Source organism: Osmia lignaria, chromosome 4, assembly GCF_051020975.1.
Source record: "Osmia lignaria lignaria isolate PbOS001 chromosome 4, iyOsmLign1, whole genome shotgun sequence".
Taxonomy (NCBI): Eukaryota; Metazoa; Arthropoda; class Insecta; order Hymenoptera; family Megachilidae; genus Osmia; species Osmia lignaria.
Window position 1 is genome coordinate 8,931,432 of NC_135035.1, and position 22,231 is coordinate 8,953,662.

General features: G+C 45.7%; 1 long non-coding RNA gene across 2 annotated transcripts in view; it reads right to left on the reverse strand.

Annotated features, from left to right (window-relative positions):
• Positions 1 to 988: 988 nt before the first annotated feature.
• LOC143305257 (uncharacterized) overlaps positions 989 to 22,231 on the reverse strand; it is a 43,742-nt gene continuing 22,499 nt past the window's right edge. Inside the window, exons 1-3 of one of the 2 annotated variants that reach the window (XR_013062121.1) lie at positions 14,250 to 16,097; positions 13,973 to 14,130; positions 989 to 4,695 (exon numbers count right to left, since the gene is read on the reverse strand). This is a non-coding gene — a long non-coding RNA (uncharacterized LOC143305257). Of the gene's footprint in view, positions 4,696 to 13,972; positions 14,131 to 14,249; positions 16,098 to 22,231 lie in introns of those variants that run through there. The other variant, XR_013062122.1, reaches the window with a different exon arrangement.

The following is a 22,231-nucleotide window of genomic DNA, read 5'->3' on the forward strand; positions in this document are numbered from 1 at the left end:
ATGCAATTATCCTGTAGATCCTAAGAAATGTTCAATCGACACAAAAATAGTAAAGCTCGTTGGTTTTTCGGTGATTATCGAACGATTCGTAGTGTCTTTGATCTTTCTAGCCTCGGAATACCCGACCGAAAGCAGTCGTCGGCAGACTGTCATTACGGGAAAACAAGTCGGGCTTTAATGTTAGGGTCCCCGGAGCTGGTTCGATTCCAAAATTCTCGGCAACCGAACAAAGAACACCTACAAGAAACACGTGAATGCGAGACAATAGTTTGAAAAAGTACTAATACCATAGAATTCTAATAAGTCGATCATTAACGATTCTAATAGATAAGAAGGTTTATCTTTTATTTATGTCACCGTGATAGAAAAAGGATTAACCAGGGTCATTTTAATTTTTCAAGTTTCAAATTACCGTCCACTAATTTACGAGAAACCGAGGCTTACCACGGTATTCACTTAAGACATAATTGCACGGATCAATTAGGCTGTCCTTGCTGTTAAGTTTAAACGGAATTAGCCAACGGCGAGACTAATGCTTTTGCGCGATCCACGAGAATGCGTAAAGATAATGGACGAGTCAGTTTCGAGCTTTTGTAACGTCTCAATTAGCATTTAAGAAGAGCAGAAGGAATAAAAATCATTATGATAATGATTAATTGTACGGCTCTTTGATTCCTTACAATTCTTCTACCATCTTCGCTTTGAATTTCATATCAACTGAATCGTTATCGTTTATCTTATCTCCGCTGTTAACAAATTGACTGAAAAATCTATAATTTGTTTTAATTGCGCTCTCGATCCACGTTTCGTGAATTATTGCCGGATTATGCTACCAATGGAAGGTCGTGATATCACCGACACGACGAACACGATAGGCGAATGCCCAACAATGTTGAACCAACGGGCCGAGCGCAATTAAGATAAGGATAACGAACTTCTAATTGGCACTCATCGATGAAATGTACGCATAAAGTGACTGTACAGGAGATTAGAAAAGTAGAACGTTTGCACCGGTTATTTACTTAATTATTGCAGTTGTGTAATAAGTGGTATTGAGACACGGTGACGATACACGCTTAGAGGAAACTTGGTGCACAAAGGAAAGCACTGGGAAATATTGTCATTCGAAAAGTACATATATCAAAACTAGAATTAATTTTTAAGTAATAATTACCCAATTAAAACTGTTATCAATTTCTAAAATTGTTTCCCCATTTTCAAAATGTTTATAATCTTTGTTCGGTAACGAATGCTCGTTGTCTATGCTGCATCGTTTTAAGGGTCCTCTCGTCTCTGAGGCCTCTAGATCATTAAGCGTCTTCCGGTTCCGTAGCGAGCCGACAGAAGCAGGACAAAACGCCATAAACCATATTAACCAGACCCATAAACTTTCTCTCATATACGCGTACGCATCTCGGTTGATTTGAAATCCCAGGAAGAAGGCTCTTCCACCTTGATACACGACCGACGTGTGCCATATATATTTATTGAGACGATAAACCGCAATTATGGCCACCATAACCGACTAACTAACCCTGTTCGTCGTCCCCCTTTCCTTTTAAAGGATATAAAAAAAAGTTGTCGGTTAATTATCGGCGCCTCGAAATTGACAAAAGCATCGTCCCTTTATCAGGAATTTACCAGATTTTTAACAGCAATCTGATGGAATTCCCATAGAATAAGGGTAACAATGTTCCATTGAGGGAAGCAACGAATCAATCTCGAGCTAACGACAATCTCGTTCGAGAGACCCTGAAGCCCGCAGCTTCTCCCAGGATTTAATGATTATTACAGCGTCGATGATTGCACCATAAAACAACATATTGCTATACCTGGAACTCCGCGGCGATGAAACTTCGGCTAGCTCGTATAACCTCCTGGCCGATAATAGAGCTGCCCTCGTTTCCGGTTGTTCTCCGCGGTGCAAACGTCACGGTTTCACCGGTCGAACGCGAAAACGCGAAAGCTAGAAAATTGTCGAGGGTACGCGGGGGGGGGAAAAAATCGTCGAAAATAGCGGAACAATCCTGCGCTCTAGTATTTTTTAAACGAGGCTCGGTTCTTCACACCTCGGCGTTAATAATCGTGGAATTCGTTTCTGAGAATGAACAGCGAACGTAAGTGTACCCGAGTCATGGTTTCACATGAATCGGAGTTCGTCCTACGAATGGTTCGATGAATTTTTAATTTTCAAGTTCCTCGCGTTGGAGGCTCGGTATCGCGTGTAAATGCGACCGGTATATTCAATTAATTCAGGACGGATGTTGCAGGCCGCCGGTACAGCGCAGGGGTCGCTCCTCATTCTCGAAACAGGAGAACAACCGTGTACACGATGCGGCTAATTAATGGGAGCGAAGACAGAAAGTATGCACGCTGCTGGTGCATAAAACGATAAAGCGAAGAACTGTCGGCCAGCTTTTCGAATTTACGACTCACGACACGATGAAACGCGAGCCGGTTAACCCTTTCGTAAGCAGAGGACTATAGACAGACTAAAGGTGATTATAACCATCTGCAAGTGAAACGGGGCTGACTATAGTCACTGAAAGCTCCTTGTTTACTATATTCACTCGCCTTCAATCGTTGCACAAACGACATTAGCTGATATTATTCCACGAATTCGCACGTTCACGCGAGTTACATTATTGTCGCGAGTCTCGCGATTGAACAAAGCCAGAACGCAAGAGGTGGTATTTTTATACAACACGATTCCTTTTCGAATCAAATGGGTCATCTCAATTTCGTTATTAAGGCGAGTCGGAAAGCAGAGAAAAGGTAAACGACGTCAAACTGTCGCATGTTCGACGAACAGACAAGCCGATGAAGAAACGACAAGAACAACCCTGGAAACCGGGACAAAGGCGCACAAAGACGAAACGAAACGTTTCGCGACCAGGTAATACGCTGCAAGGAACGACGGGTAGCGATCGTAGAAACGGGCGCAATGCCACAAGAAACTGACTAACTGGTAATTAGCATATTTCCAGGATATTTCGGCAGCACGCGATGTTCCGGTAACTCGCCCCGAAAATCTTCCCCTCCGAATTCCAACGAAACGAGCCACGACGAATGCACATATTACAATCGAGTCGCACGATTCTATTTCCGACGATCGCAAGAATATCGCAAACTTCTTGTATTCAAGAAATTTTAACTTCGTTTCTTTTCAGAGTTTCACACATTCGCGAACAACGAATACATAATCCTCCATTCGAACAATGTCCAACTCTGTAATCTACCCTCTTCTCCCGCCTCTTTATCGTTACAATCGATCTTGCAAAACTAGTCAAGGTCGATATTCTAACCGGTGATTCGTGGAATAATCATTCTTTCACCGACGGTGGCCGATTATCCGTGTCGGATAATTGAGCTTAATTGGACGTCGATCTGCGTACTATACCAGGGATCCTCGAGACGCGATCTTTTTCCCGCGGCTTCGAAAGGAGAGATCGTTCTTCGCGAAGCACGATTATCGTTACGTCGCTAATCACACGATGACTCAATTAGAAGGCGACGACGTCGAATCGGAATTCAGGCGCCTCGACGATTGTCTCGTACGCCCATTCACGGTCCACGCGACTTGGCGCACGTTATCATTTTATATATTTCATGCATCCTCCGCGGGTCGCGCGTGGGCCGAACGTTAGCGGAGGAGCTGAAGCGCGAATCTGCAGATCGTATCTGACATTATGCGCGTGCTATTAGGATGATTAACGGTACTCGCGTGATAATCGAGTCGGAGGGGTATTGTCCGTCGAGTGTCAACGTCGAATCTCATCTCGGTCGAACGATCGCTCGTGCCACGACCTTACGACAATTTCTTCTAGGGTGCAGCTGTAAGCTTTTGCATTTCGTATCGCATCGGTCGCGACGAAAGTGTGGACGAATAAATTTCTGGGATAAAAATCATTCTTCCCTGGAATCGCTCTTGATGAAAGCGTATTAAATCTCATCTCAACTTCTGATCGTTCGAAGCGTGACTCTAAACGCAGCCAGCCCTTCTAATTTCCTATCATTTACTGAATGATAAAATCATTCGTGCGAAAAATGATAGCAGAGAAATTAAACGTCGTTCGTGCATCTTTCAACGGCACAGTTGACACGTTGCCGCGCTTTGATGTCCCTCTGAAAACAAGCATCATCCGCATGAAAATCGTCGATCGGAATGAAAAGATTTCAAGAGTAATCGTTCGCCGGGAAAATAAATGGTGCTTCTTTATTAAAATGATGCACGAGCTTTCTCCCATCACGAAAGGACGTCACCGATGGAAATCATGGAGAATCAATGGTCGATGTTTGTACCATCGTTTGTAATCCAACGGAACGGATGACATGAGCCGAGCATTTTTATGCAACGTTCAGTTGCATTTTGATTGACGAAGTAGATCCGTCCGCGATTAGAGGTTCTTGTTATCCGTATCGGCATCTGAACTTCGGTCCATTTCAAATGTACGTTCTATTTTCCTGCGGTCGTTTTTCCACAACGTATATTCGAGTTTACAGCGGTCGAGTAAGAAACGAGATCCTTCGTTCCGATTTACAGGTCGATAATTTCGTGGCTCGCGCTCTTCTGGGAAAACCGCGGAGACCGACCGCTTTCACTCCGTTCGCCATTTACGATTGGTTCAAGGTTCCGCTTCTCTTTTTTTTCATCTTTTTTCCTTCCCCCCTGTTCACGTGTCGGCGTAGCTGCACCTGCAACAGAAAAGAACACGGAAACGTGATTGCTCTGTCGGCGCTCTGCACACATATAGCCAATTTTTTTCTCGAAAGAAAGAAAAATCGAAATAGAAACAGACGACGGATTTCCAGCTGAACTTACAAACGAGTCTCTAATCACTGTCTTGCATCGCGAACGGGAAAACGAGCCACCCTTCGCGGTCGGCGTTCACGCGAAAAATAAAAACACGAGTTTGAGGAAAAACCAGCGTTCCGATAACATTGGTTTGCATTGGAGAGGAAGGTGGCAGCTGATGTGGCACGCGATCTGAAAATTACGCTCAACCATCGATCAATACCCGCAAAGAATCAACGAAGGTGCGCAGACTGCATCAATGGTAATTTTTCTTCTTTTTTTTTTATTCTTTTATCTTTCCGTGCTGTTTGTTCGGACGATTTCGTGCAACTGTATATCTCTGGTTTCGTGTTAACAGACTCATCACCGAAGAGTTTCCTCGTGTTCGGTTATACGAGTTACCTCTTCTCGTTACACGTACCGTAATGCTAGCGAAACGTTGATTAATGCAGCGACGGTGTTGTACTTGATTAATAATTAACGATATCAGCCCAGTCGTCCATGTAAAGATTGCGGATTAATAGGACTTGGGATGGGGCACGCGAGAAACGCATTGTCACGTAATTGTTGTTCGAGAGTAAACGACAGGATCACGCGAGCGACCAAGAAATCTGTCGCTTGTGTTTAACAAGTTTCTATTTTTAATGTATTTATACTTCATTCATTTTTGAAACAGTCGATTATTTTTCGTCTTCTTCACAGGATGGTTGAAAGTTCGGTCAGCGAGGACCTTCGAGCGGAATGACATAGCGAAATGTCGAGGAATGTTTAATTCCTTTTTCTTTTTAACAGAATCCCTAGAGAAGCGGTTCGTTCGGTATCGCTAATTATCTGTAATCGTCAGATCCACGGTATCGAGGAGTTTCTAGTTCTCCAAGGAGCTCTCCGCCACTTCCCACGTCTTCGATGGTACCCCGTAATTTCTTGTACTCGAAAGGAATTGCGAAACGCTTTGTTCGCTATTGACAGAGTAGAAGGGATTGCGCGCAGCACGGTTAAACAGTAACACAGAAGAATGTAATTAGAGTTCTCGACATATCGATGCCCGATAACCCGATTATTAAGGCGGGAGCAACAGAGGCTGCCAAGTGAAAACCCGCCAACGATAATACCACTGTAACGAAGGTATCGATAGAAACATTTCAAGCTCGTCGATGTTAAATCAATCAAATGTTGAAATTATGAGAAAAAAATTCTGAACCGGGAAGAAATGTCAGAGAAAGTATGATGGGTTGCGCTAACTTCGCCACCCTTCGACAAAGGTTTACTTATCTCGGTGTTTCTTAAAACGAAAGCAATGCTAAGTATAGTGAACGGGTTACCCTTCGGAGTAGCAAGCGTTGGAAGGGTGAAAAAGGCGATGACGAAGCGACGAAAGAAGAAGAAGAAGAGGAAGAGGAGGAGGTGGAGGACGGGAGAGAAAAAGTGTAGGCAGAAGAAAAAAGGAAGAGGTAGAAGAAGAAGAAGAAGAAATACCTAACGCCGATCGAAGAGACGGAGCCCCACCTCTTGCGAGAGCGATGCCGTGCTGGGACAGGCCCGTCGAATGTTAAGGAGACGCGGGGAGCGAACATAACCTCACCTAACCTAACTTCACCTCCACTCTCAGAGGCAGCCGTGCGGCCGGCGATCCCGCGTATGATTTCCAGCCGAGCTCTCATTGGTCGACTGGTCTGTGCACGGTTACCGCCTTCGCCATTAAACAAAACCTTGCGAGAAGAGAGCGAAATTAAAAAAACCAAGGGTCTCAGGCCCTCCTCGATACGTTCTCGACCTTGCCCCGGCACTGTTTCGGTACCTCGACAATTACGATTGCCTCGCGACTTGTCGATTCATTATGCCACCCACCCTATCAATCAGACACGAACACGACCCTTCCACCTCTTCCTCTTCTTTTCCTTACCGAGGCTAACTGTACGTGTACAGTAATCCACCATTAAATGGTTGCTGTATACCGAAGTTAACCATAGTCATTTGGACAAAATAATAAATTTAATAAATCAAAATTTATCGAATGTACACCCTGAAATATTACCCCTGTAAAAAGGATTAACAATTTAACGAGAAATTTATATACTGGTTCGATCAAATCAATCTTGAAGAAGGTCCCTTTTGATATTCGAAAGATTCACCGAGCTACCCCCTGATACACGAATCTCGTTACCCTCAGGCTTGATTACGAGAGTTAACGAGAGCATCACGACGCCCTCTTCCTATCCCGAAGACAGCTGGCTGGCTGAAGAGGGTTCCTCGGTCAATTTTCTGGCCGACAGATTCGCGAATCCGCGTCGCCAATGTGCTCTCCCGATCTAAGCCCTCAGCCTCACCCTTCCTTCCTCTATCTTTCTTCCCCGATGGCCCGAACTCTCTATCCTACTTTCTCCTCTTACCCCGTAATTGATATTATTATGGGCCGGTGAGGCCCTCCCATTACGTTATAAATGTTACACGGCTCGATTACCGCTCTTTGTTCCGGACATGCTTACAATGTCCGCGAACAATGCTGGACCCTCTTCCTCCTTCCCGCCTCTTTCCCCTCCGCCTCTCGTACGGCCCGGTGCATCGTACATGAAGCAAGAGGACGACAACCACGAAGAGTTAACCCTCGATTTAACCTACACGGAGATACGAAGATAAGAGAGGATCGCGAGGGTTCGTTGGTCCACAAATGCCGACCGCTATCGTCAAATTACGAATAACGAACTTTTAACCAACTGTCCCTTTCGTCCGAGGCTTTCGGTATGATTTTTTATTACGATACCAGAAGTAGCCGGGTACAGTTCGGTGAAACGAAGACTGGTTACACGTGGCCCACTCCCCTGGCCGCCATTTTGAGATGAAAGCAAGGCAAGACCTTGTTCCTCGTCTTCCTCTTTTTCTCATGGCCTGTTCGTCGTCCTAATCATTGTTATTACCAGCGGTCGCCCGTTCGCACACGTGCTTTTTTCTCCTTCGTTCATCCCTTGCATCCCCCGTCCGACCTGCCGATAGATTTCGGTCAGGCCAATTACATTTTTTCCTCGGCCGTGGAAAGAATAAAACTATGATACGGATCGGTATCGTTCCCCACCTGCCTCGTACCGGCGTAACCTCAAAAGAACCTCCCCTTTTTGGGGGCAAAAATGAACAATTCGTAGGCGCGACAGACACCCTTGATCCTAATAATCATTCGACCGACTCATTATCTCGTGATCCGGCATAGAAATTCTTTTTTTTTAATCCTTGCCGCTTGACGAAGCGCAGAATTTATTATAATCCCCGAGGAACAGCAACGTGCTGTAGAGTAAAATGTGTCAGCGGTTCGAAACGATGGAGCTTTCACTCGACACGCTCGAAATTGACCGTACAATCCGTCGATTCCGCGAGCACTCGCGGAGAGGAAGGCGTGCCATGACGGCGTCGGCTTTCTTGCAAAACGCAATTCCACCGCTCCAAGAAAGTAGAGCACCGCCGTCGTAATGTATTCGCGCGATTTCCTGCTTCGTATCTTTCCTCTCCTACCGGGGCGGAGGATCGTTAAAAATCCCCGACGTTTCGACTTTCCGCGGAGCGCATTCGTACGCTAGACTGTCGGCGGGGCTGAAAAGTCTGAAAAAGGGAGAGGAAAAAAAGGCGAACGAGCGGCGCAGTTATGTCACTATTAAAAACGCATTAATCCTGGATTCGCCTTGGATCGGGCCGGTCGCATCGCGCGCGGACCTGGAGCGATTTAAACGCTCGGTTTCCCGATGCACGATTTCACACGTCGCACGCGCATTATTGTTTCTACGCTTTTTACCCCCGCGACGCGGCTGAATTTCAGGGAAAATGGATCGTCTTCCACGTACGAGTGCTTCACGCTGAAATTGAACGACTTTCGAAAGAGATAAAATGGAAATTGATAAACCGCAAGCGATCGAATGACTTTTTTTCGGGGGGGTGGAGATCAGAGGCGCGAAGATTTTTATTCGCGGAGAGGAGAGAAATCGTAAAATCGATTGCTTAAACTCGTACCACTCGTAGAAATCGTAGAATGGATGCAATATTGTGAACGTCATTGACGCTAAGAGAACAACGACCGACGACGACATCATGTTTCTGTACTCGAAAGCTCGGCGATGTGACGACGGGGGAGGCTGGAAGCTTCTAAAGTACTCGCTGCCGCCGCTAATGGCACTTCTCCGACCGACGAGGGGGAGATTTTAAGCTCGTTTCGCGGAAAAACTGTTGATTTTCCACGAACGAGAAATTACTTTCTCGCGCGTACTCTTTTCCCGGCCTGGTCGTCCCTGTCTCCCCGGGATGATCAATATTGAGAGCAGAGGAAGAGTATTAAAATCAAGAGACACGTTGAAGTATAATACAAAACCTATACTGCTTGTTTCATACGAATTGTAAAAAAATAATCAAACACACTAATTTAATGCACCATCCTGCCGACAGGACTATGTTCGCAACATTGTATTACCAGCACTCGTGGATCTCTTATTTCCACAATCGGCTTTTTAGCCGCTCTTTTTTCACCAATTAGAAAATCAGCCGGACGTAACGACGTCTTCTAATAGAGGAGGGCTACGGGACGCTTCTCTGAAACGTTTTTTAATATCAGCCGAAACAAGAGTGAGAAAAAACGAAGGGACCGAAGAGGGTTGTCCACCGTGCGTTGCCATAGATCCTGTTCGTCCTCTGGTAATGAGGTGCGGTCCCGTGAAAAGTATATCGAAATTCCGAAAAGTAAAAAGAGAAGATGAAGCACGGGTGGGTGAGAAGAAGATACGAGAAGGGAAAGAGAAACGGGAGACCAGGAGAGAGTCATCCGCCTTCCTAATTCGATCGAAGGCTCATTATGATCTTAGAGCTGGTCTCGGGGAACCTAGCATTAGTATAAACATGGATCGAGAGTACCATTATACGGCCCTGGTGGTGGCCCATTTTGAATACGAAAGGAGCAGAGATATTATGTTAATCGTGCCGACGATATTACAATATAGTATCGCCACGTTGGTTCCCGGGGGCCGTTCCCGTCCAGACTTTTCGCCTACGTCTCGTTCCCGGCCACGTATGCATATATGTATGCTCTGACGGTCGTCGCGACGCATTATAAGTTCAGGAAAAAATAATTAGCGAACGGTAGGGGTATAAGAGGTCGGCGGTGAATAATGATCAAGAGGAGCCACGAGCCACCGCTTTTGATATCCAGCACCAAGAAGCCCCGAGATGACTCGCGAAAGCTTATGAATATTTTATCTGGGTCAGACTTAACCGATTCGACGATTAAAGCGACGTTTTGTCGCTTCGTTAGGCTGCCGCCAAAGGACGCAGGTGGTAGAAGCTCCTTTTTAATTCCTTCCCTAATTAAACACCATCGTTGGTCTTTGTTCTCATTCGCGTTAACACATTTGTGGTGATAAAATGATAGATTCGCTTTCTTTTTAAGAAATTTATAAATCGATTGGAATTTCATCGAACGATCGATCGAGAAACATCGATTCCACGTTTCTTCCCGTAATCTCTATTCGTTTGGATCCCTAAAAGACACCGTGGAGAAAACGCGTATCCTCTCAGGAAAATTGCGTAGTGGCTGTCTTCGAGTTCGAGCGGATTACAGGGGTGGCAGAGTTGAATGAAGGGTGTAGGAGGGCTCGGCTACTGAGGGATCGTTGTTGCCATGGCTACACCAACCCCGTCCTCCGGCAGTTCACCATTTCCCCCGTGCGCCACACCGATCCCTCCGACCTCTGGGGAAGGCGCGATCCATATCTGCTAACGCGAAGTCACGTTTCAATGGCCATTTTGTGTTAGGACACGAAAGAACGGACCTTTTCTCGTTTCTCTAAATCTGCTCGACCATCTTGACGTTTATATTTTCAATAAAATTCCTTCTTTTTAACGAGGAACGAGGAAATTAAACATAATACCATACATTAATTTCAGTCGTGTCATTAAATCATAGTTAAACCGATGTCAGGAGAATCACATTGTTTAGCGAAGTTAAACGGGGTAGCTTCGCGTTCAGCTAATAAACGCGTCGAAAAATAAATGATAATGCGCGGGAAGGACGCTTGGGAATGAAATTCGAGACAAAGAGCTCGCCAGTGATAATTACAAACAATGTTGTACGCGAGAGTGTAATTAGTCGCGTTTGCGTAATCCTGACGAACCAGTGCTTCGCTCGAGCGTTCGTTTAGCGATGCTTAATTGAAACCGTACAGATTTTTAAGTGAAATAAAAACACGGAGGAAAGAATACGAAAGATGGCAAAGAAGTTTACACGATAATGAAAAACAATTCTTTCCAAGGCATTAGGCACAAGGTCTGCATGTTATTGCCAAGTGCTTTCAACGTATTCCTAGGGCACTCGAACTCACCCTACACGTAACCCAACGCCCTCTCGACGATACCATAGGGGTGTACTGTCGCGACACTTGCGCATTGGTCGTCGAGGACCGATTTAAGAGTCACGGCCCTACAGTCGATTATAACGTTAAGAGGAAACAGTAGTCTGGATCGGTAATTAAACAGCAAGGGAATGAGCGGAACGGAACACCACTCGAGGCACACTATTGAAACTCCATTCCTTATATCGATGTCTCGTTTGAATCGCGCGCGAGCTAAAAGGCGGGCGTAAAAAAGATTCGTTCGGCGTTTTGCATACACGTCCACCTTGTCTCGCGTTACCAATAATCGGACAATTTGCATACGTGCAATCAATCGGAGATCTCGTTCCGCTAATTAATCGCGAAAAATTCATTAGTTTTTCCCCGCGCTGTACTTACTTAATCCGACGTCAATCGCGATAAAAACACCGTGACGAATGAGAAAAGTGTCCTTGTTAATCCGTAGCACAGTGGCGCTAGATCATACTCTCATTTCAATGTTATTGTAATCGTTTGAGGGTGGCGTAACTAGGTAGGGACCAGAGTTGAATTCGATTCAAATATTTAAAATTAAATTGCTGGCTAACCCTGGATTAAACCCCTAGGTACGCCAATGCACCCTAAGTCAGGGAAGAATTCAAAATGGAGAAGGTGTACATCCCCCGAATCGAATTTCACCGTCTACCTATGTATCTCCGGTCTGGTAATTATTTTTTCGCGAAATCTGGGGATCTCGATCGGGCGATTCGGGCCTCCCCTAGTCGATCGACGATTCGTCGAGGGTGCGAGAGAAAGGGCGTACATATCCTTTCGAGACTCAGGGCTGAGCTGCGTGGCGGAGACCCATTTGCGATGCAGGTAACTCCACACCCCTTCCCCTCCCTCGAGGTATCTTCCAGCTTCGGCTGGCCGCTTCCTGTACGTGTGCACCAATACACCGTGCCTGCGGCCTCGTCTACACGCGTTTGGCTGCGATTGTGGTGAACGATGCACATGCAGACACCGACGGCAAAACCTATCTGCCATGCACGATCGCTCGGTTGCATATAAGCCGAGACGCGCAGCACGTCATTACGCGGGCAGAAAGCAAAAAGACGATAGCCTCGCGGCCGGCCAATCGCCGTTCGCGTGCTAATGAATCTGAACCGACCCGACCAATGGCGAAACCCCGTACGCCGCTGGTGAACCCGGTGTAACCCTCGTGGCTATGCCACGGTACCAGAAAACCAGGCTAACCTGGGCTACGCTCAGCCGGTCGATCAGAAATCCTCCTCTTTTTCTGCGATCGGGAATCAACGAACGACCGGCCACGCGAACGATTTTTTTTTTTTTTTTTTTTTTTTTTTTTTTTTTTTCGAAATTTCCAATGGTTATTACGCAACGTACCCACGGCTTTAATTTATCAGACGCGAGAGCACAACCTTCGAACAAGATGCGACCAGAGATTAACCCCCCACGGCGACGTGCGCTTACTCGTGTTTCCAGATATCGCGATCGCAAGCAAGCTTCGGTAATTTGTAAAATCCAAAGAGGGCACCGATAAACGCGCTCCGGGAATACGTGCGTAGGAAGAGTTTAACGAAAGATTTTCCTTGCATCAATTTCTAAGGTATAATCTATGGGAGATATCAGAGTAATATAAAGTTTGCCTTGACTAAGGAGTATTTCATGAATACCCAACGCGGGCTTGAAATGAAACGCGGAAAGACAAAAGGTTCGAACACCGAGGTGCGTGCGCGAAGATAAAGGAAAAAGGGTTGAGGTTCCTGGAGCTGTTTCGAGCAAGAAACTCGCTCATTGTTTCCCTCCTTCTTTCGGTTCCGTGCTCGCTGGGCTGGCGACACGTGAAGTGCGTGCACGCGTGCATGCGTGCCTGCATGCCGTGCAGCGGCACGGTGCATGTGCACGCCGCGGCGTATACCCGATGCAGCGTGCACAACGCGCGGCTCGATGCAGCGTGTACCGGAGTCAGAGAGCCGCTCAGGGCTATCATTATGGCGGCAGTAGACACTCCCTCCTTATCGCCGGTTTCCAACGCGAGTCTCGAACGAACGAACGCTCTCAGCTCCACTCGCTCACTCGTTCGCCATCATTATATTTTCCGCGGCGAGAAAGGACGCGCACACGAGCGAACGCGGCCAGAAATACGCGTGCACACATGCACCGAGCAGCGGCTTTCGCGAACCTTTCCAAGCCGATGAACGCGAACGAATGGGTGAACCCGGTTACCGGTCACTCGAACTCCTTCCTGGATCCTTGATGGAATTTTGGGTGTTTAATATGATAAATAACAAAATAGCTTCCCTAAGATCTCTAATGCGCTAGAATTTAATAACTCTTCTCGTGTGCTTCTTTTTCAATTTCATTTATATGCACACTCGATCGCGTATAAGTGCTTAAATAGGGGATGAAAAAGATGTTCATCGAGGTTTCTTTACAGCAAAGGATCTTCAACTTCGCAAAGTTCCATCGGGTTTCCTGTAATCTGTTCTTTCAATACCAGCTAAAGCCCTAACCGGTCTCGCGACGATGTTTTTGTTCGAAAGAAATCAGAGTTTCGTAAGAACAATCTGGATAACTCGCGAAATGATCGATACTATAATTTCCGAGAAACACGAGAACTCTGATTAAAAACGATTATCAGCAATTATTATGCTTCGGTTCGATATCAAAGAGAATAGAGGACAGTAATTCTTAAGGTTCGTTCATAATTTATAGGCTTCGAGATTGATACCCTGCCGTTCCCTTATCGTTTCGAATATCGTACGTATCCTGTTGAATTTAAGATTTTGAATTCATCAATGAAACGTTATGGACTTACCATGAATATTGTTTAAGGCTTTTGTCGATCAATGGACGAAGGAATTGATAGAGTCTGGGAAACGATCGGTTTTCAAACGACGATTAAGGCCAAACTCCGTGTGTCCATGGTATTGCAAAGTTTCGGTAAACTTGGCGAGTCTCCAGTGACCGACACAGCTATACGAACATACAATACTATTGTCTTATTCTTATTTATTGAAAGGAAATCAAATAAATTGCTTAGACCCAGAAATCAATTATTTTTTCATTCATTTACACTAAAGTTTCTGAATTACCTTAAGAATCTGTGGACCTGTCATGCAGAGGGCAGTCACGTGGTGTCTCGGCCGCCATATTCTTCTCCCATCACGATTACCGTCGCACAAACTCCTTACATTCAAGAAATTGTATCCTCTTCAGCATAAAACAGTCGTTTCTACAAACTTTCCAGTCTCCCAAGTTCCAGCTTTTCCAGTTTTCCATTATAGAACACCCATCTCCATTGTTCACAGATACCCAAGAAATTTTCCAAAAATTAAACTGTCTTTCTGAACGCCCCAAAATGCACTTGTGCACTGTCCATCGCTTCCATTTCCTCACGAATTTCAAAGAACCACCTGACCCAGTTTCATCACACTCCGATCGAAGGGTCCGAAGAACGACGCTCTTTCAAAATCCTCTTCGAGTACACGTGATCAAGCGTGGTATTGGTTCTCGTCCAGACGTAATTCCAGGCGCCACTGGGAATCTTCTTATTCTCTTTCCACGCGATCGTTCAACCTTTTCTTCTTTTTTCGATCGCGTAGCCAGGACGAAGGAAGGCCGCGACGAAGAGGAAACACTTTGCCGCGCCGGGAGCATGTGACAATCCGCTCGCATCGAGGACCGAGGAGAGACTCTATAAGGTGGTTTCCATCCCCCAATAGCGGCTGGCGCGCTGGCGGACCCGACGCTGCAATCATTCCCCGTAATGATTGTCATTACCGGGAACGGGAGGGCGAGCGAGCGGGTGGACGAACGGGGCAGAGGGATTGGCCTGCATTGCGATTGCGTTTCTGTCTGGTCCCATTGGCCGACAAACTGCGACTACGGACGAGTCTCTGTGTTCCGGTAGACTGCGACCTCGGCCCGTTCGAGATGTAATTTCGCTTCTTGCTACTCCTTTTGCAAAGGTGGAGAGAAAAAAACCATGCTTTTCGGAATTGATCTTCGCGAGATCGGTAAGTGGCGAGCTGGTTCAATGGAACAGCGAGGGGTTCCGCGGGAGAGTTTGATAAATAGAGAGCAGAGCGTTCGAAGGATACTGTAATGATCCGACCGACTGGGCAAAGTGGGAACTACGTTTTCTTCTTTACAATCATCGATCTGGTATCGCGGAGTGTCTTGAATAAAACTCACCCTTCCGTTTATGGATAGAGATTAACGAACAGGCGTTGCTATTGACGCAACGTTGTGTTAATAGCGATGAATTTAATTATCTTTGAGCCTAGTTAATGCGTTAATTTTCCAATTAAAATTAAAATTCGTGACACGAATCGCTAACTTAGATCGTTCTACTGAATCCAACTGTGATGGACTGAATAGCTTGAAAGGTCTAGTTCGAAGAGTATTGCAATCATATAGAGAGGATACTTTTATTGCGATCATTACGTCATCCAGATCGTAATAAAGCGACGATCGATAGAACGAAACGTCGTTCGGCGGGCGCATTGGTTCAAGGATTTAAAGTGTTGATGGAAAAGAATGGATTTTCAGCGAGTAGCTTCGAGAGAGGACATCAAAGCACCAGATATCGCGACGAGGCCTTTCATGGCTGCCATTATCGCGTTACTTCCGCGTGGCCGAACGTCATTTGCCTCACACCCCCGTGATGATTTGAGGGCAACCGAGCCACAGACCCAACCCCTCGTGGCTTGTTGGGGCCATTATGTTACTGCATCGCGGTGGATCTACATTCGAGCCGAATGTACCGATGCAGATTTCTGATGGCCACTGAAAACGAACGAAACGACAAACGTTTATTAATGTTTTAATCGATTTTTACATCTATTATCGATAATCTTCCGTTCCGTACGAAGGGGATTTTATAAAAATAAAATTGATGAAATAAAAAACAGAAGACAGTCGCGGTAGCGTAATCAACGCACAATCGAGCATAAAATGGTGCATTAACGAGCACGAAAAACCCATAAAAGAAGCATCCGCATCGTGAACGACGTTCCGTCTCTATTTAACCGGAAAGCATAGAGTGAAACGTTCGAAAACGTTAGCAGCTGGAAGACCCAGAGGAGAGATGCTCCATCATAAAGTGCACCCTTGATGACAACAACGCGCACCTGCATCTCTGGAGCGTGTAACGCGGCTCGTCCTTGGCGGAGGCGGAAAATCATTTCGCGGGGACGATGATTCGCGAGTCCCATGGAAATCTAGCAGGAGGAAAGCCGCGACGGTCGAAGATCTCACGGTCGATTATCTTTACGGGCAACATTACCGAACCATTAGGAGCATCGCCGTCGTCAGGCTCGCCCGATGACAGTTTCGCTACGCCTGTGACGTCAACCAGCCTCGGATTCCAACGTGGGCGGGCACGACGAAATGGCTTCGTCTCTCCCTTCGTCTCGTAAGAGCGACTCCGCGTCTACTCACCCCAATCCTCCTCGGCTCCTCGTGTTCCGCCACCTCGACGGCCAACCACCTCGCCTCCTCCTGCATTAAGCACTTCGCAACGACAATTTGCGATACATTTGCAACAGCTCGCGACTTGATATTCCATCGTTGTTCGCGGAAAATTTCTGGAAAGGCTCGCTCGACTTCAATACATTGTCACAACTCGGCGTCCACTATCGTTGAAAGCGTTCGATCGAACGAACCATTCCACGGATGACTGAAGCAGTCAACTTTTTGCTTTCTCACAGTTTACAACGTCATGGTTCTTTAATCAATCGACGACGAACCATCGTCGTTCGGGCTGGTTTGTCATTGGCGTAAGTAATATAAGGATCAAGATTGATATAACCCTTCACTTCACACACTAACAGAAATTATCACAAGCCTCGGAACGAGACGTGTATACACATCGCGAGTCTGATTCGCACTATCTCCGCATAGCTTAAAGGTGTTTATACTAATGGATGTGGATTTGGACGATCGAGAAGTCCTTGTTTATGTTTTGGTTTTCGATGCCTCGACTCGCTTCCGTGCGAACGATTGACTTTATTTGCTATTTCGACGTATGCTTTTTTTTTATTAAGCTGTCGAGAGAAGTAATAGCTGATTTCTATAACGTTTACGATATCCAGCAAAAATAATTAATAGAATTTAATAGAAAAGTAGGAAAACTTCTGTCCTCATTTTTGAATCCCTTTTGAATCCCAGTTACGCCAATGGACAAGGAATCAACGATCAGAAAGGAAACAAAGGTTCAGTGAGTATTAAACAATTGTCGAAACTATTAATCCATAATGAAACGGCTCGAGACCGGTTATTAAAAGAAACTTTATCAGAAGGTTGAATTACAGAACTCGTTTCCAGGGCACCGAAGCATGAGCCCGCGAAAGAGGTAATTTAAGCAACGAGTGCGTTCGTGGATCGTTAATTAGGATCGTAACTTTCGAAGTAATCTGGAATCGCATTTCACGGTGTACCGATGTGCCGCGCACCAAGTCGATTTATCAGCGAGGCCAACGGTTGTCATGGGGATGCGAACCGCCCCTTTTAAACCAGCTTGGAACCCCCATGCAAATTGCGCATGGTGTCTGGAAAATAGTCCTGTTCGATTGACAATACTGTCGATGGATTTCCTCACGATATCATTTAACCCATTTCTCCCACAATTTTTCAAAGTTGAAACACCCATAAATCCTTTTGTCTTACAGTTAGAGAACTGCTTCAAAAACCGAAGCACTAAAAGAACATCGGCAAAGTTTTCTCACGAAAGTCAATGGTTATCTGTCCTCGGGATCTCGTTCGCACGAGGATTTCCCAAAGATAAGGATCTAAGCCAATCTCTGTCTAAAACTGCTGTCTAAGCATCGACGGAACTTGACTTTCTCTTCTTTCCCGTTGAAATTCCCCTGGATTTTCGACACCGCGCGAGGATAAAGATGTCTACGATATCGGATCACGCGAGACTAATTGCTCGCCGAGTGGATGATGAATCAAGCAGCTAATTAGAAGCCACACCGTGCATGAATCAGTTTACCCAGCCAGGTCAATCGTTTCGGATTTAATAACTCTTTTACTCAACGATTGAAACGTGCCTTTTCGTCGGTCTAATCGTTCGTAATTGAACGACAATCGGGATCGTTGCTCAAGCTAATTATTCCCATCGTACACGTTCAACCATTCCGTCCATTTTTGGCCGGTTGGTTTCGCCTACGCGAGGAAATACCGTGTACGTTTCGATTCCTTTCTTCCTCGTAACTTCTCCCACGACACGGCCACGTGAAAGGTATCCGAGGCACTCCTACTTAATTGTTGTTTATATCAAGCAATTCTTTTTTTCCAAGCCTCACGCACATAAGCGAGCGGAGAACGCATTAAAAGCGAGCCTCGCTTAGGCGGAGGCGAGTCTTTTGTCGTGGAAGGCCGCATTTTTAACCTCTGAACCTCGACGCTGACGGTAGCCGCCTCTCTTTGCATCTCGACGGTTTGCAAACGCCACTCTCTCTCTGCCTTCTGTAATTTCACAGAAACGAATGAAGTGTTTTCCTTTCTCCTTGTCGCGATCCACACCCCCCTTGTCTACCTCTTTGTTCCCTGGAACCGAACACAAAGCTCTTCCTTTTCCAAACTTGACTCAATTCTGCTCGTCATTTTATCCGTTTATGAGAATACCACTAATATCAAGCTATTTTTTTTCTCTTTCAATTTCTTTCAGGGTAACGGGAAAGGTATTTTCTGATTATGTAAGTATAATGACTGGACTGCGGTTAATTAGGCAATTATAACATACATGGTCGTTTTTGCCTATTCCTGGACTGGTTCAAACGGAAGCACGTATCTCCGAATTCTTTGCCACCGAACACAGGTGAGAAGAACCCCCCGCCGTGTGTTGTCGGCTACCCAGCTACCTACCACTTCGTTCCTGAGGTCCGCCTAAGGCCTCGCATTCATCATCGTGGACCACCTTCGGTGACACTGACTTCCACCACGTTTTCGTTTAGATTCGTGTTCCTCGAAAAATCAAGCAATCACGACCAATCTCCTTTAAACATTCTTATCCTCATGATTTTTTCAAGTAATCCATTCGATAGCCTTTAATAATATTGTTGGATCGGTAAAAAAACCGGTCGCCGATATCCAAACGGTACAGAGGCAGAGATTGATACCTGACAACGTTGTCAATTCTTCTTTTTGCCAATGGTATCGTGTACCGTCCCGTGTACTTACACGTACTCGTTATTTCTAATATGCATAAATAAGATTGATGGGTTCCACGTGCACGTCGAACTTTCGATGGGACTCGTTCGTCGCGCGGACACCACAGGGTGGCGGTGCCGCGAGCTGGAAATTAATCCTTCTTCCAGAATTTTTCCATTGTCGACACCGATCGTCTACGTTCCAGCAGCCAATAATTACGGGCTCTCGATCGGCTAGACTTAGCCGACGAAACCACAGGTGTTACGTTATCTTATTTCTTCATTTTTCTCATTTCGTATTATAATTCGCGTAGAGATGCTTAGGATAATGGAGGAACTACCTATGCTTGCTGATTTTAACTTTCTTCAGGTTCTCTGAAGCTTGTTGTCGACGTTCGAATACGTAACATGTTGTTACTATTTAAAATATTGACACTAAATATGAAATATTCTTTATCATACATTAAGAATTCATGGCCTAAAGGAGTAGCGATTAAAGTACACTCGAGCTACCGTTTCTTCGGGCGAAATGCGGATTGCGAGATTAGCCTCGGAGATGTTGCAATCGAAAGCGAGCAGAGAGCTCGGTAATAAACGCAATTACAAATTTAACGCGTTCAGCCGACGGCTACGGGGACGAACGGGCGACGAACAGCGTCCTTTTCTTCAAAATCCTTCGGATCTATACGCAAATGAACTGCGACGAATCGTGGAAGAATCGAGCTCCCGTCGCGGTATCGTTCGAAGAAAGCAACGGAAAAAAAGATAGTCTTTTAGGAGAGATAAAAAAAAAAGGAAAGAACAGGAGAAGGACGGTAGGTGGTTGCGATCCTCCAGCAACTGGAGAACAAAAGGACGACGACTTAGTTCCGCATGGACCTTTCACGAGCGCCCGCGACGGTGACGATCGTTCTTCATCTTGCTCTCTTTCCTTCTCCACCTCTCGTTTTCGACTCTTCGAGTCTATCATCCCGCGTTTCCGCCGCGAGCCATACGCGCTGCCCGCAGCGATACGCCGATGATGATGATGATTAATCGTCGTACCTTTGTCTCGCGATAATGAGATTTTCGTTTGCGCAATGCGTCCACCTGCGAGCCTCTCCTTTGATCTGGAATCCTCTCGCTGTCTTCCTCACTTCTTTCACCCGGTGAAATTCATCAGAGCCATTTATGGCAACAGCAGTTGCTGTCTATCGATAAAAACGCGTAATTAAAATCGATTCCGAGGTAACGAGTTCCTGTTCTTTCTACGTCAGTCATATCGCTACTGATTACGACCGGTCTCTCGGTAATAAATACGTCCCGAAGATATGTCGAATTTGTTTTGTCAGAGAGGATTCACGCTGCGTGAAACGAGTGAAAGGTTGTTTCGTCGCGACACGTGTAGCAGGAGACGAAAACGAGAAGTTAGTTGGCAGCGAGGCAGGCATGTGCATATACAGATACAATGGCGACGTAAAGGAGAACGCAAGGGAGCGTGGAACATTTGACTACGGGCTGTCAGAGTGTCAGCCAAGCCCATCCTCTTTCACAACGTAGGAAATATTGTAATTGCCCGTGCGGAGTTTCCTTTGCGACATACGCCACCCGAACATTATTCGATTCGATTCCCAAGGGGTTCATAAACCTTGTGCCCTTGACCGAAAACAGGCTTATTATTACAAACTTAATCCTTTAATTTAATCCTTTACTGAGAAATGACCTAATAGACAGGTATTTTTGAATTCTATATCAAAATTTCATTAATGAAAATTGGTGAAGTTGTAACGAAATCTGAAGCTTCCCCCAAGAGCCCGAAAGTTTCGTCGGTTCCCATAGGTACACGGGTGCCGCGGAAGAAATGAGTCGCACAAAAACGGACAGTGAACAAAAGGAATAAAAAAGGGAGGAAGAAAGAGGACGTAGAACAGGGAGACACGAAGAACACGGAGTCCGCTTGTAGAGGCATGTCGCAGGCCCGATTGTTCTCTTCTCGGCCCTTTCCTGAAGCGGGCTCGCGAAGTTAAGAGATTCGCCGCGCCGGCTCAGCGGGTGCGAGCAAAGCGATTCCTTTAGCATTGCAATCGATTGTCCGATAATATCGGCCTCATTTGTCAACCACCGCGAGTCGTTTAAATGCAAATAGAGCAAAGCAACCGGGCCAATCGGTGGATAGGAATTAGAATCCCTTCTGACAAGAGATCGTTCTATCTACGATACTCTGCAACAGTTTTGCCTGCCATAATGTTACAAATTTGTTTATATAAAATACTCTTAACATGGCAACTTTTCTTCAACTACATCCGTGGGTTTTGATTCTTTTAAGGGAACAATTGTTAAGACACCTGAAGACACGATCTGTCCTAACATTTAATTCAACATTTCCTTTCTATCGTGAACAACGCGGCACCGAAGAGGTTCTACGGAAGAAGACAATTAAGCTTCTTCTGGTCGAATCCGGGTACCTGTTTCTCTTTCCATCCACTTTGGGCAATCTGAAAGGAGATAGAGGAACCGAGAGAGAGACGCACTCATTGATGAGTAACTCTCTATAAAAATAATAAATTATCGCCTCCGGAGGAGGTCTCCCTTTTAAAAACAAGCCGACATTGTGCCCACTGTGCACACGGCTACTGTTAATTACACTCTCTCGTTGTTGGTACTACTACTGTGGCCGGAACACCATCATTATTATTCGATTCTATGATTCAAACGTTCAACTTATCCTTATTTTTTTCGTTCCTTCAATGCCGAACATGGCGAAAGATGAAAAATTATGGTGACCTCGAGGATCGACCGTGTCAAGCCGAAGTAGGAAAAGTGGAAAGCGTGACACCGATCGTTTGTCTCCGCCACTTGTCTTCTGGTCCCATTGTTTTCTTATATCCCGAAACGAGGATGCAAAGGTCGATGGGTATGCAGATTTTGACCTGCAGGCG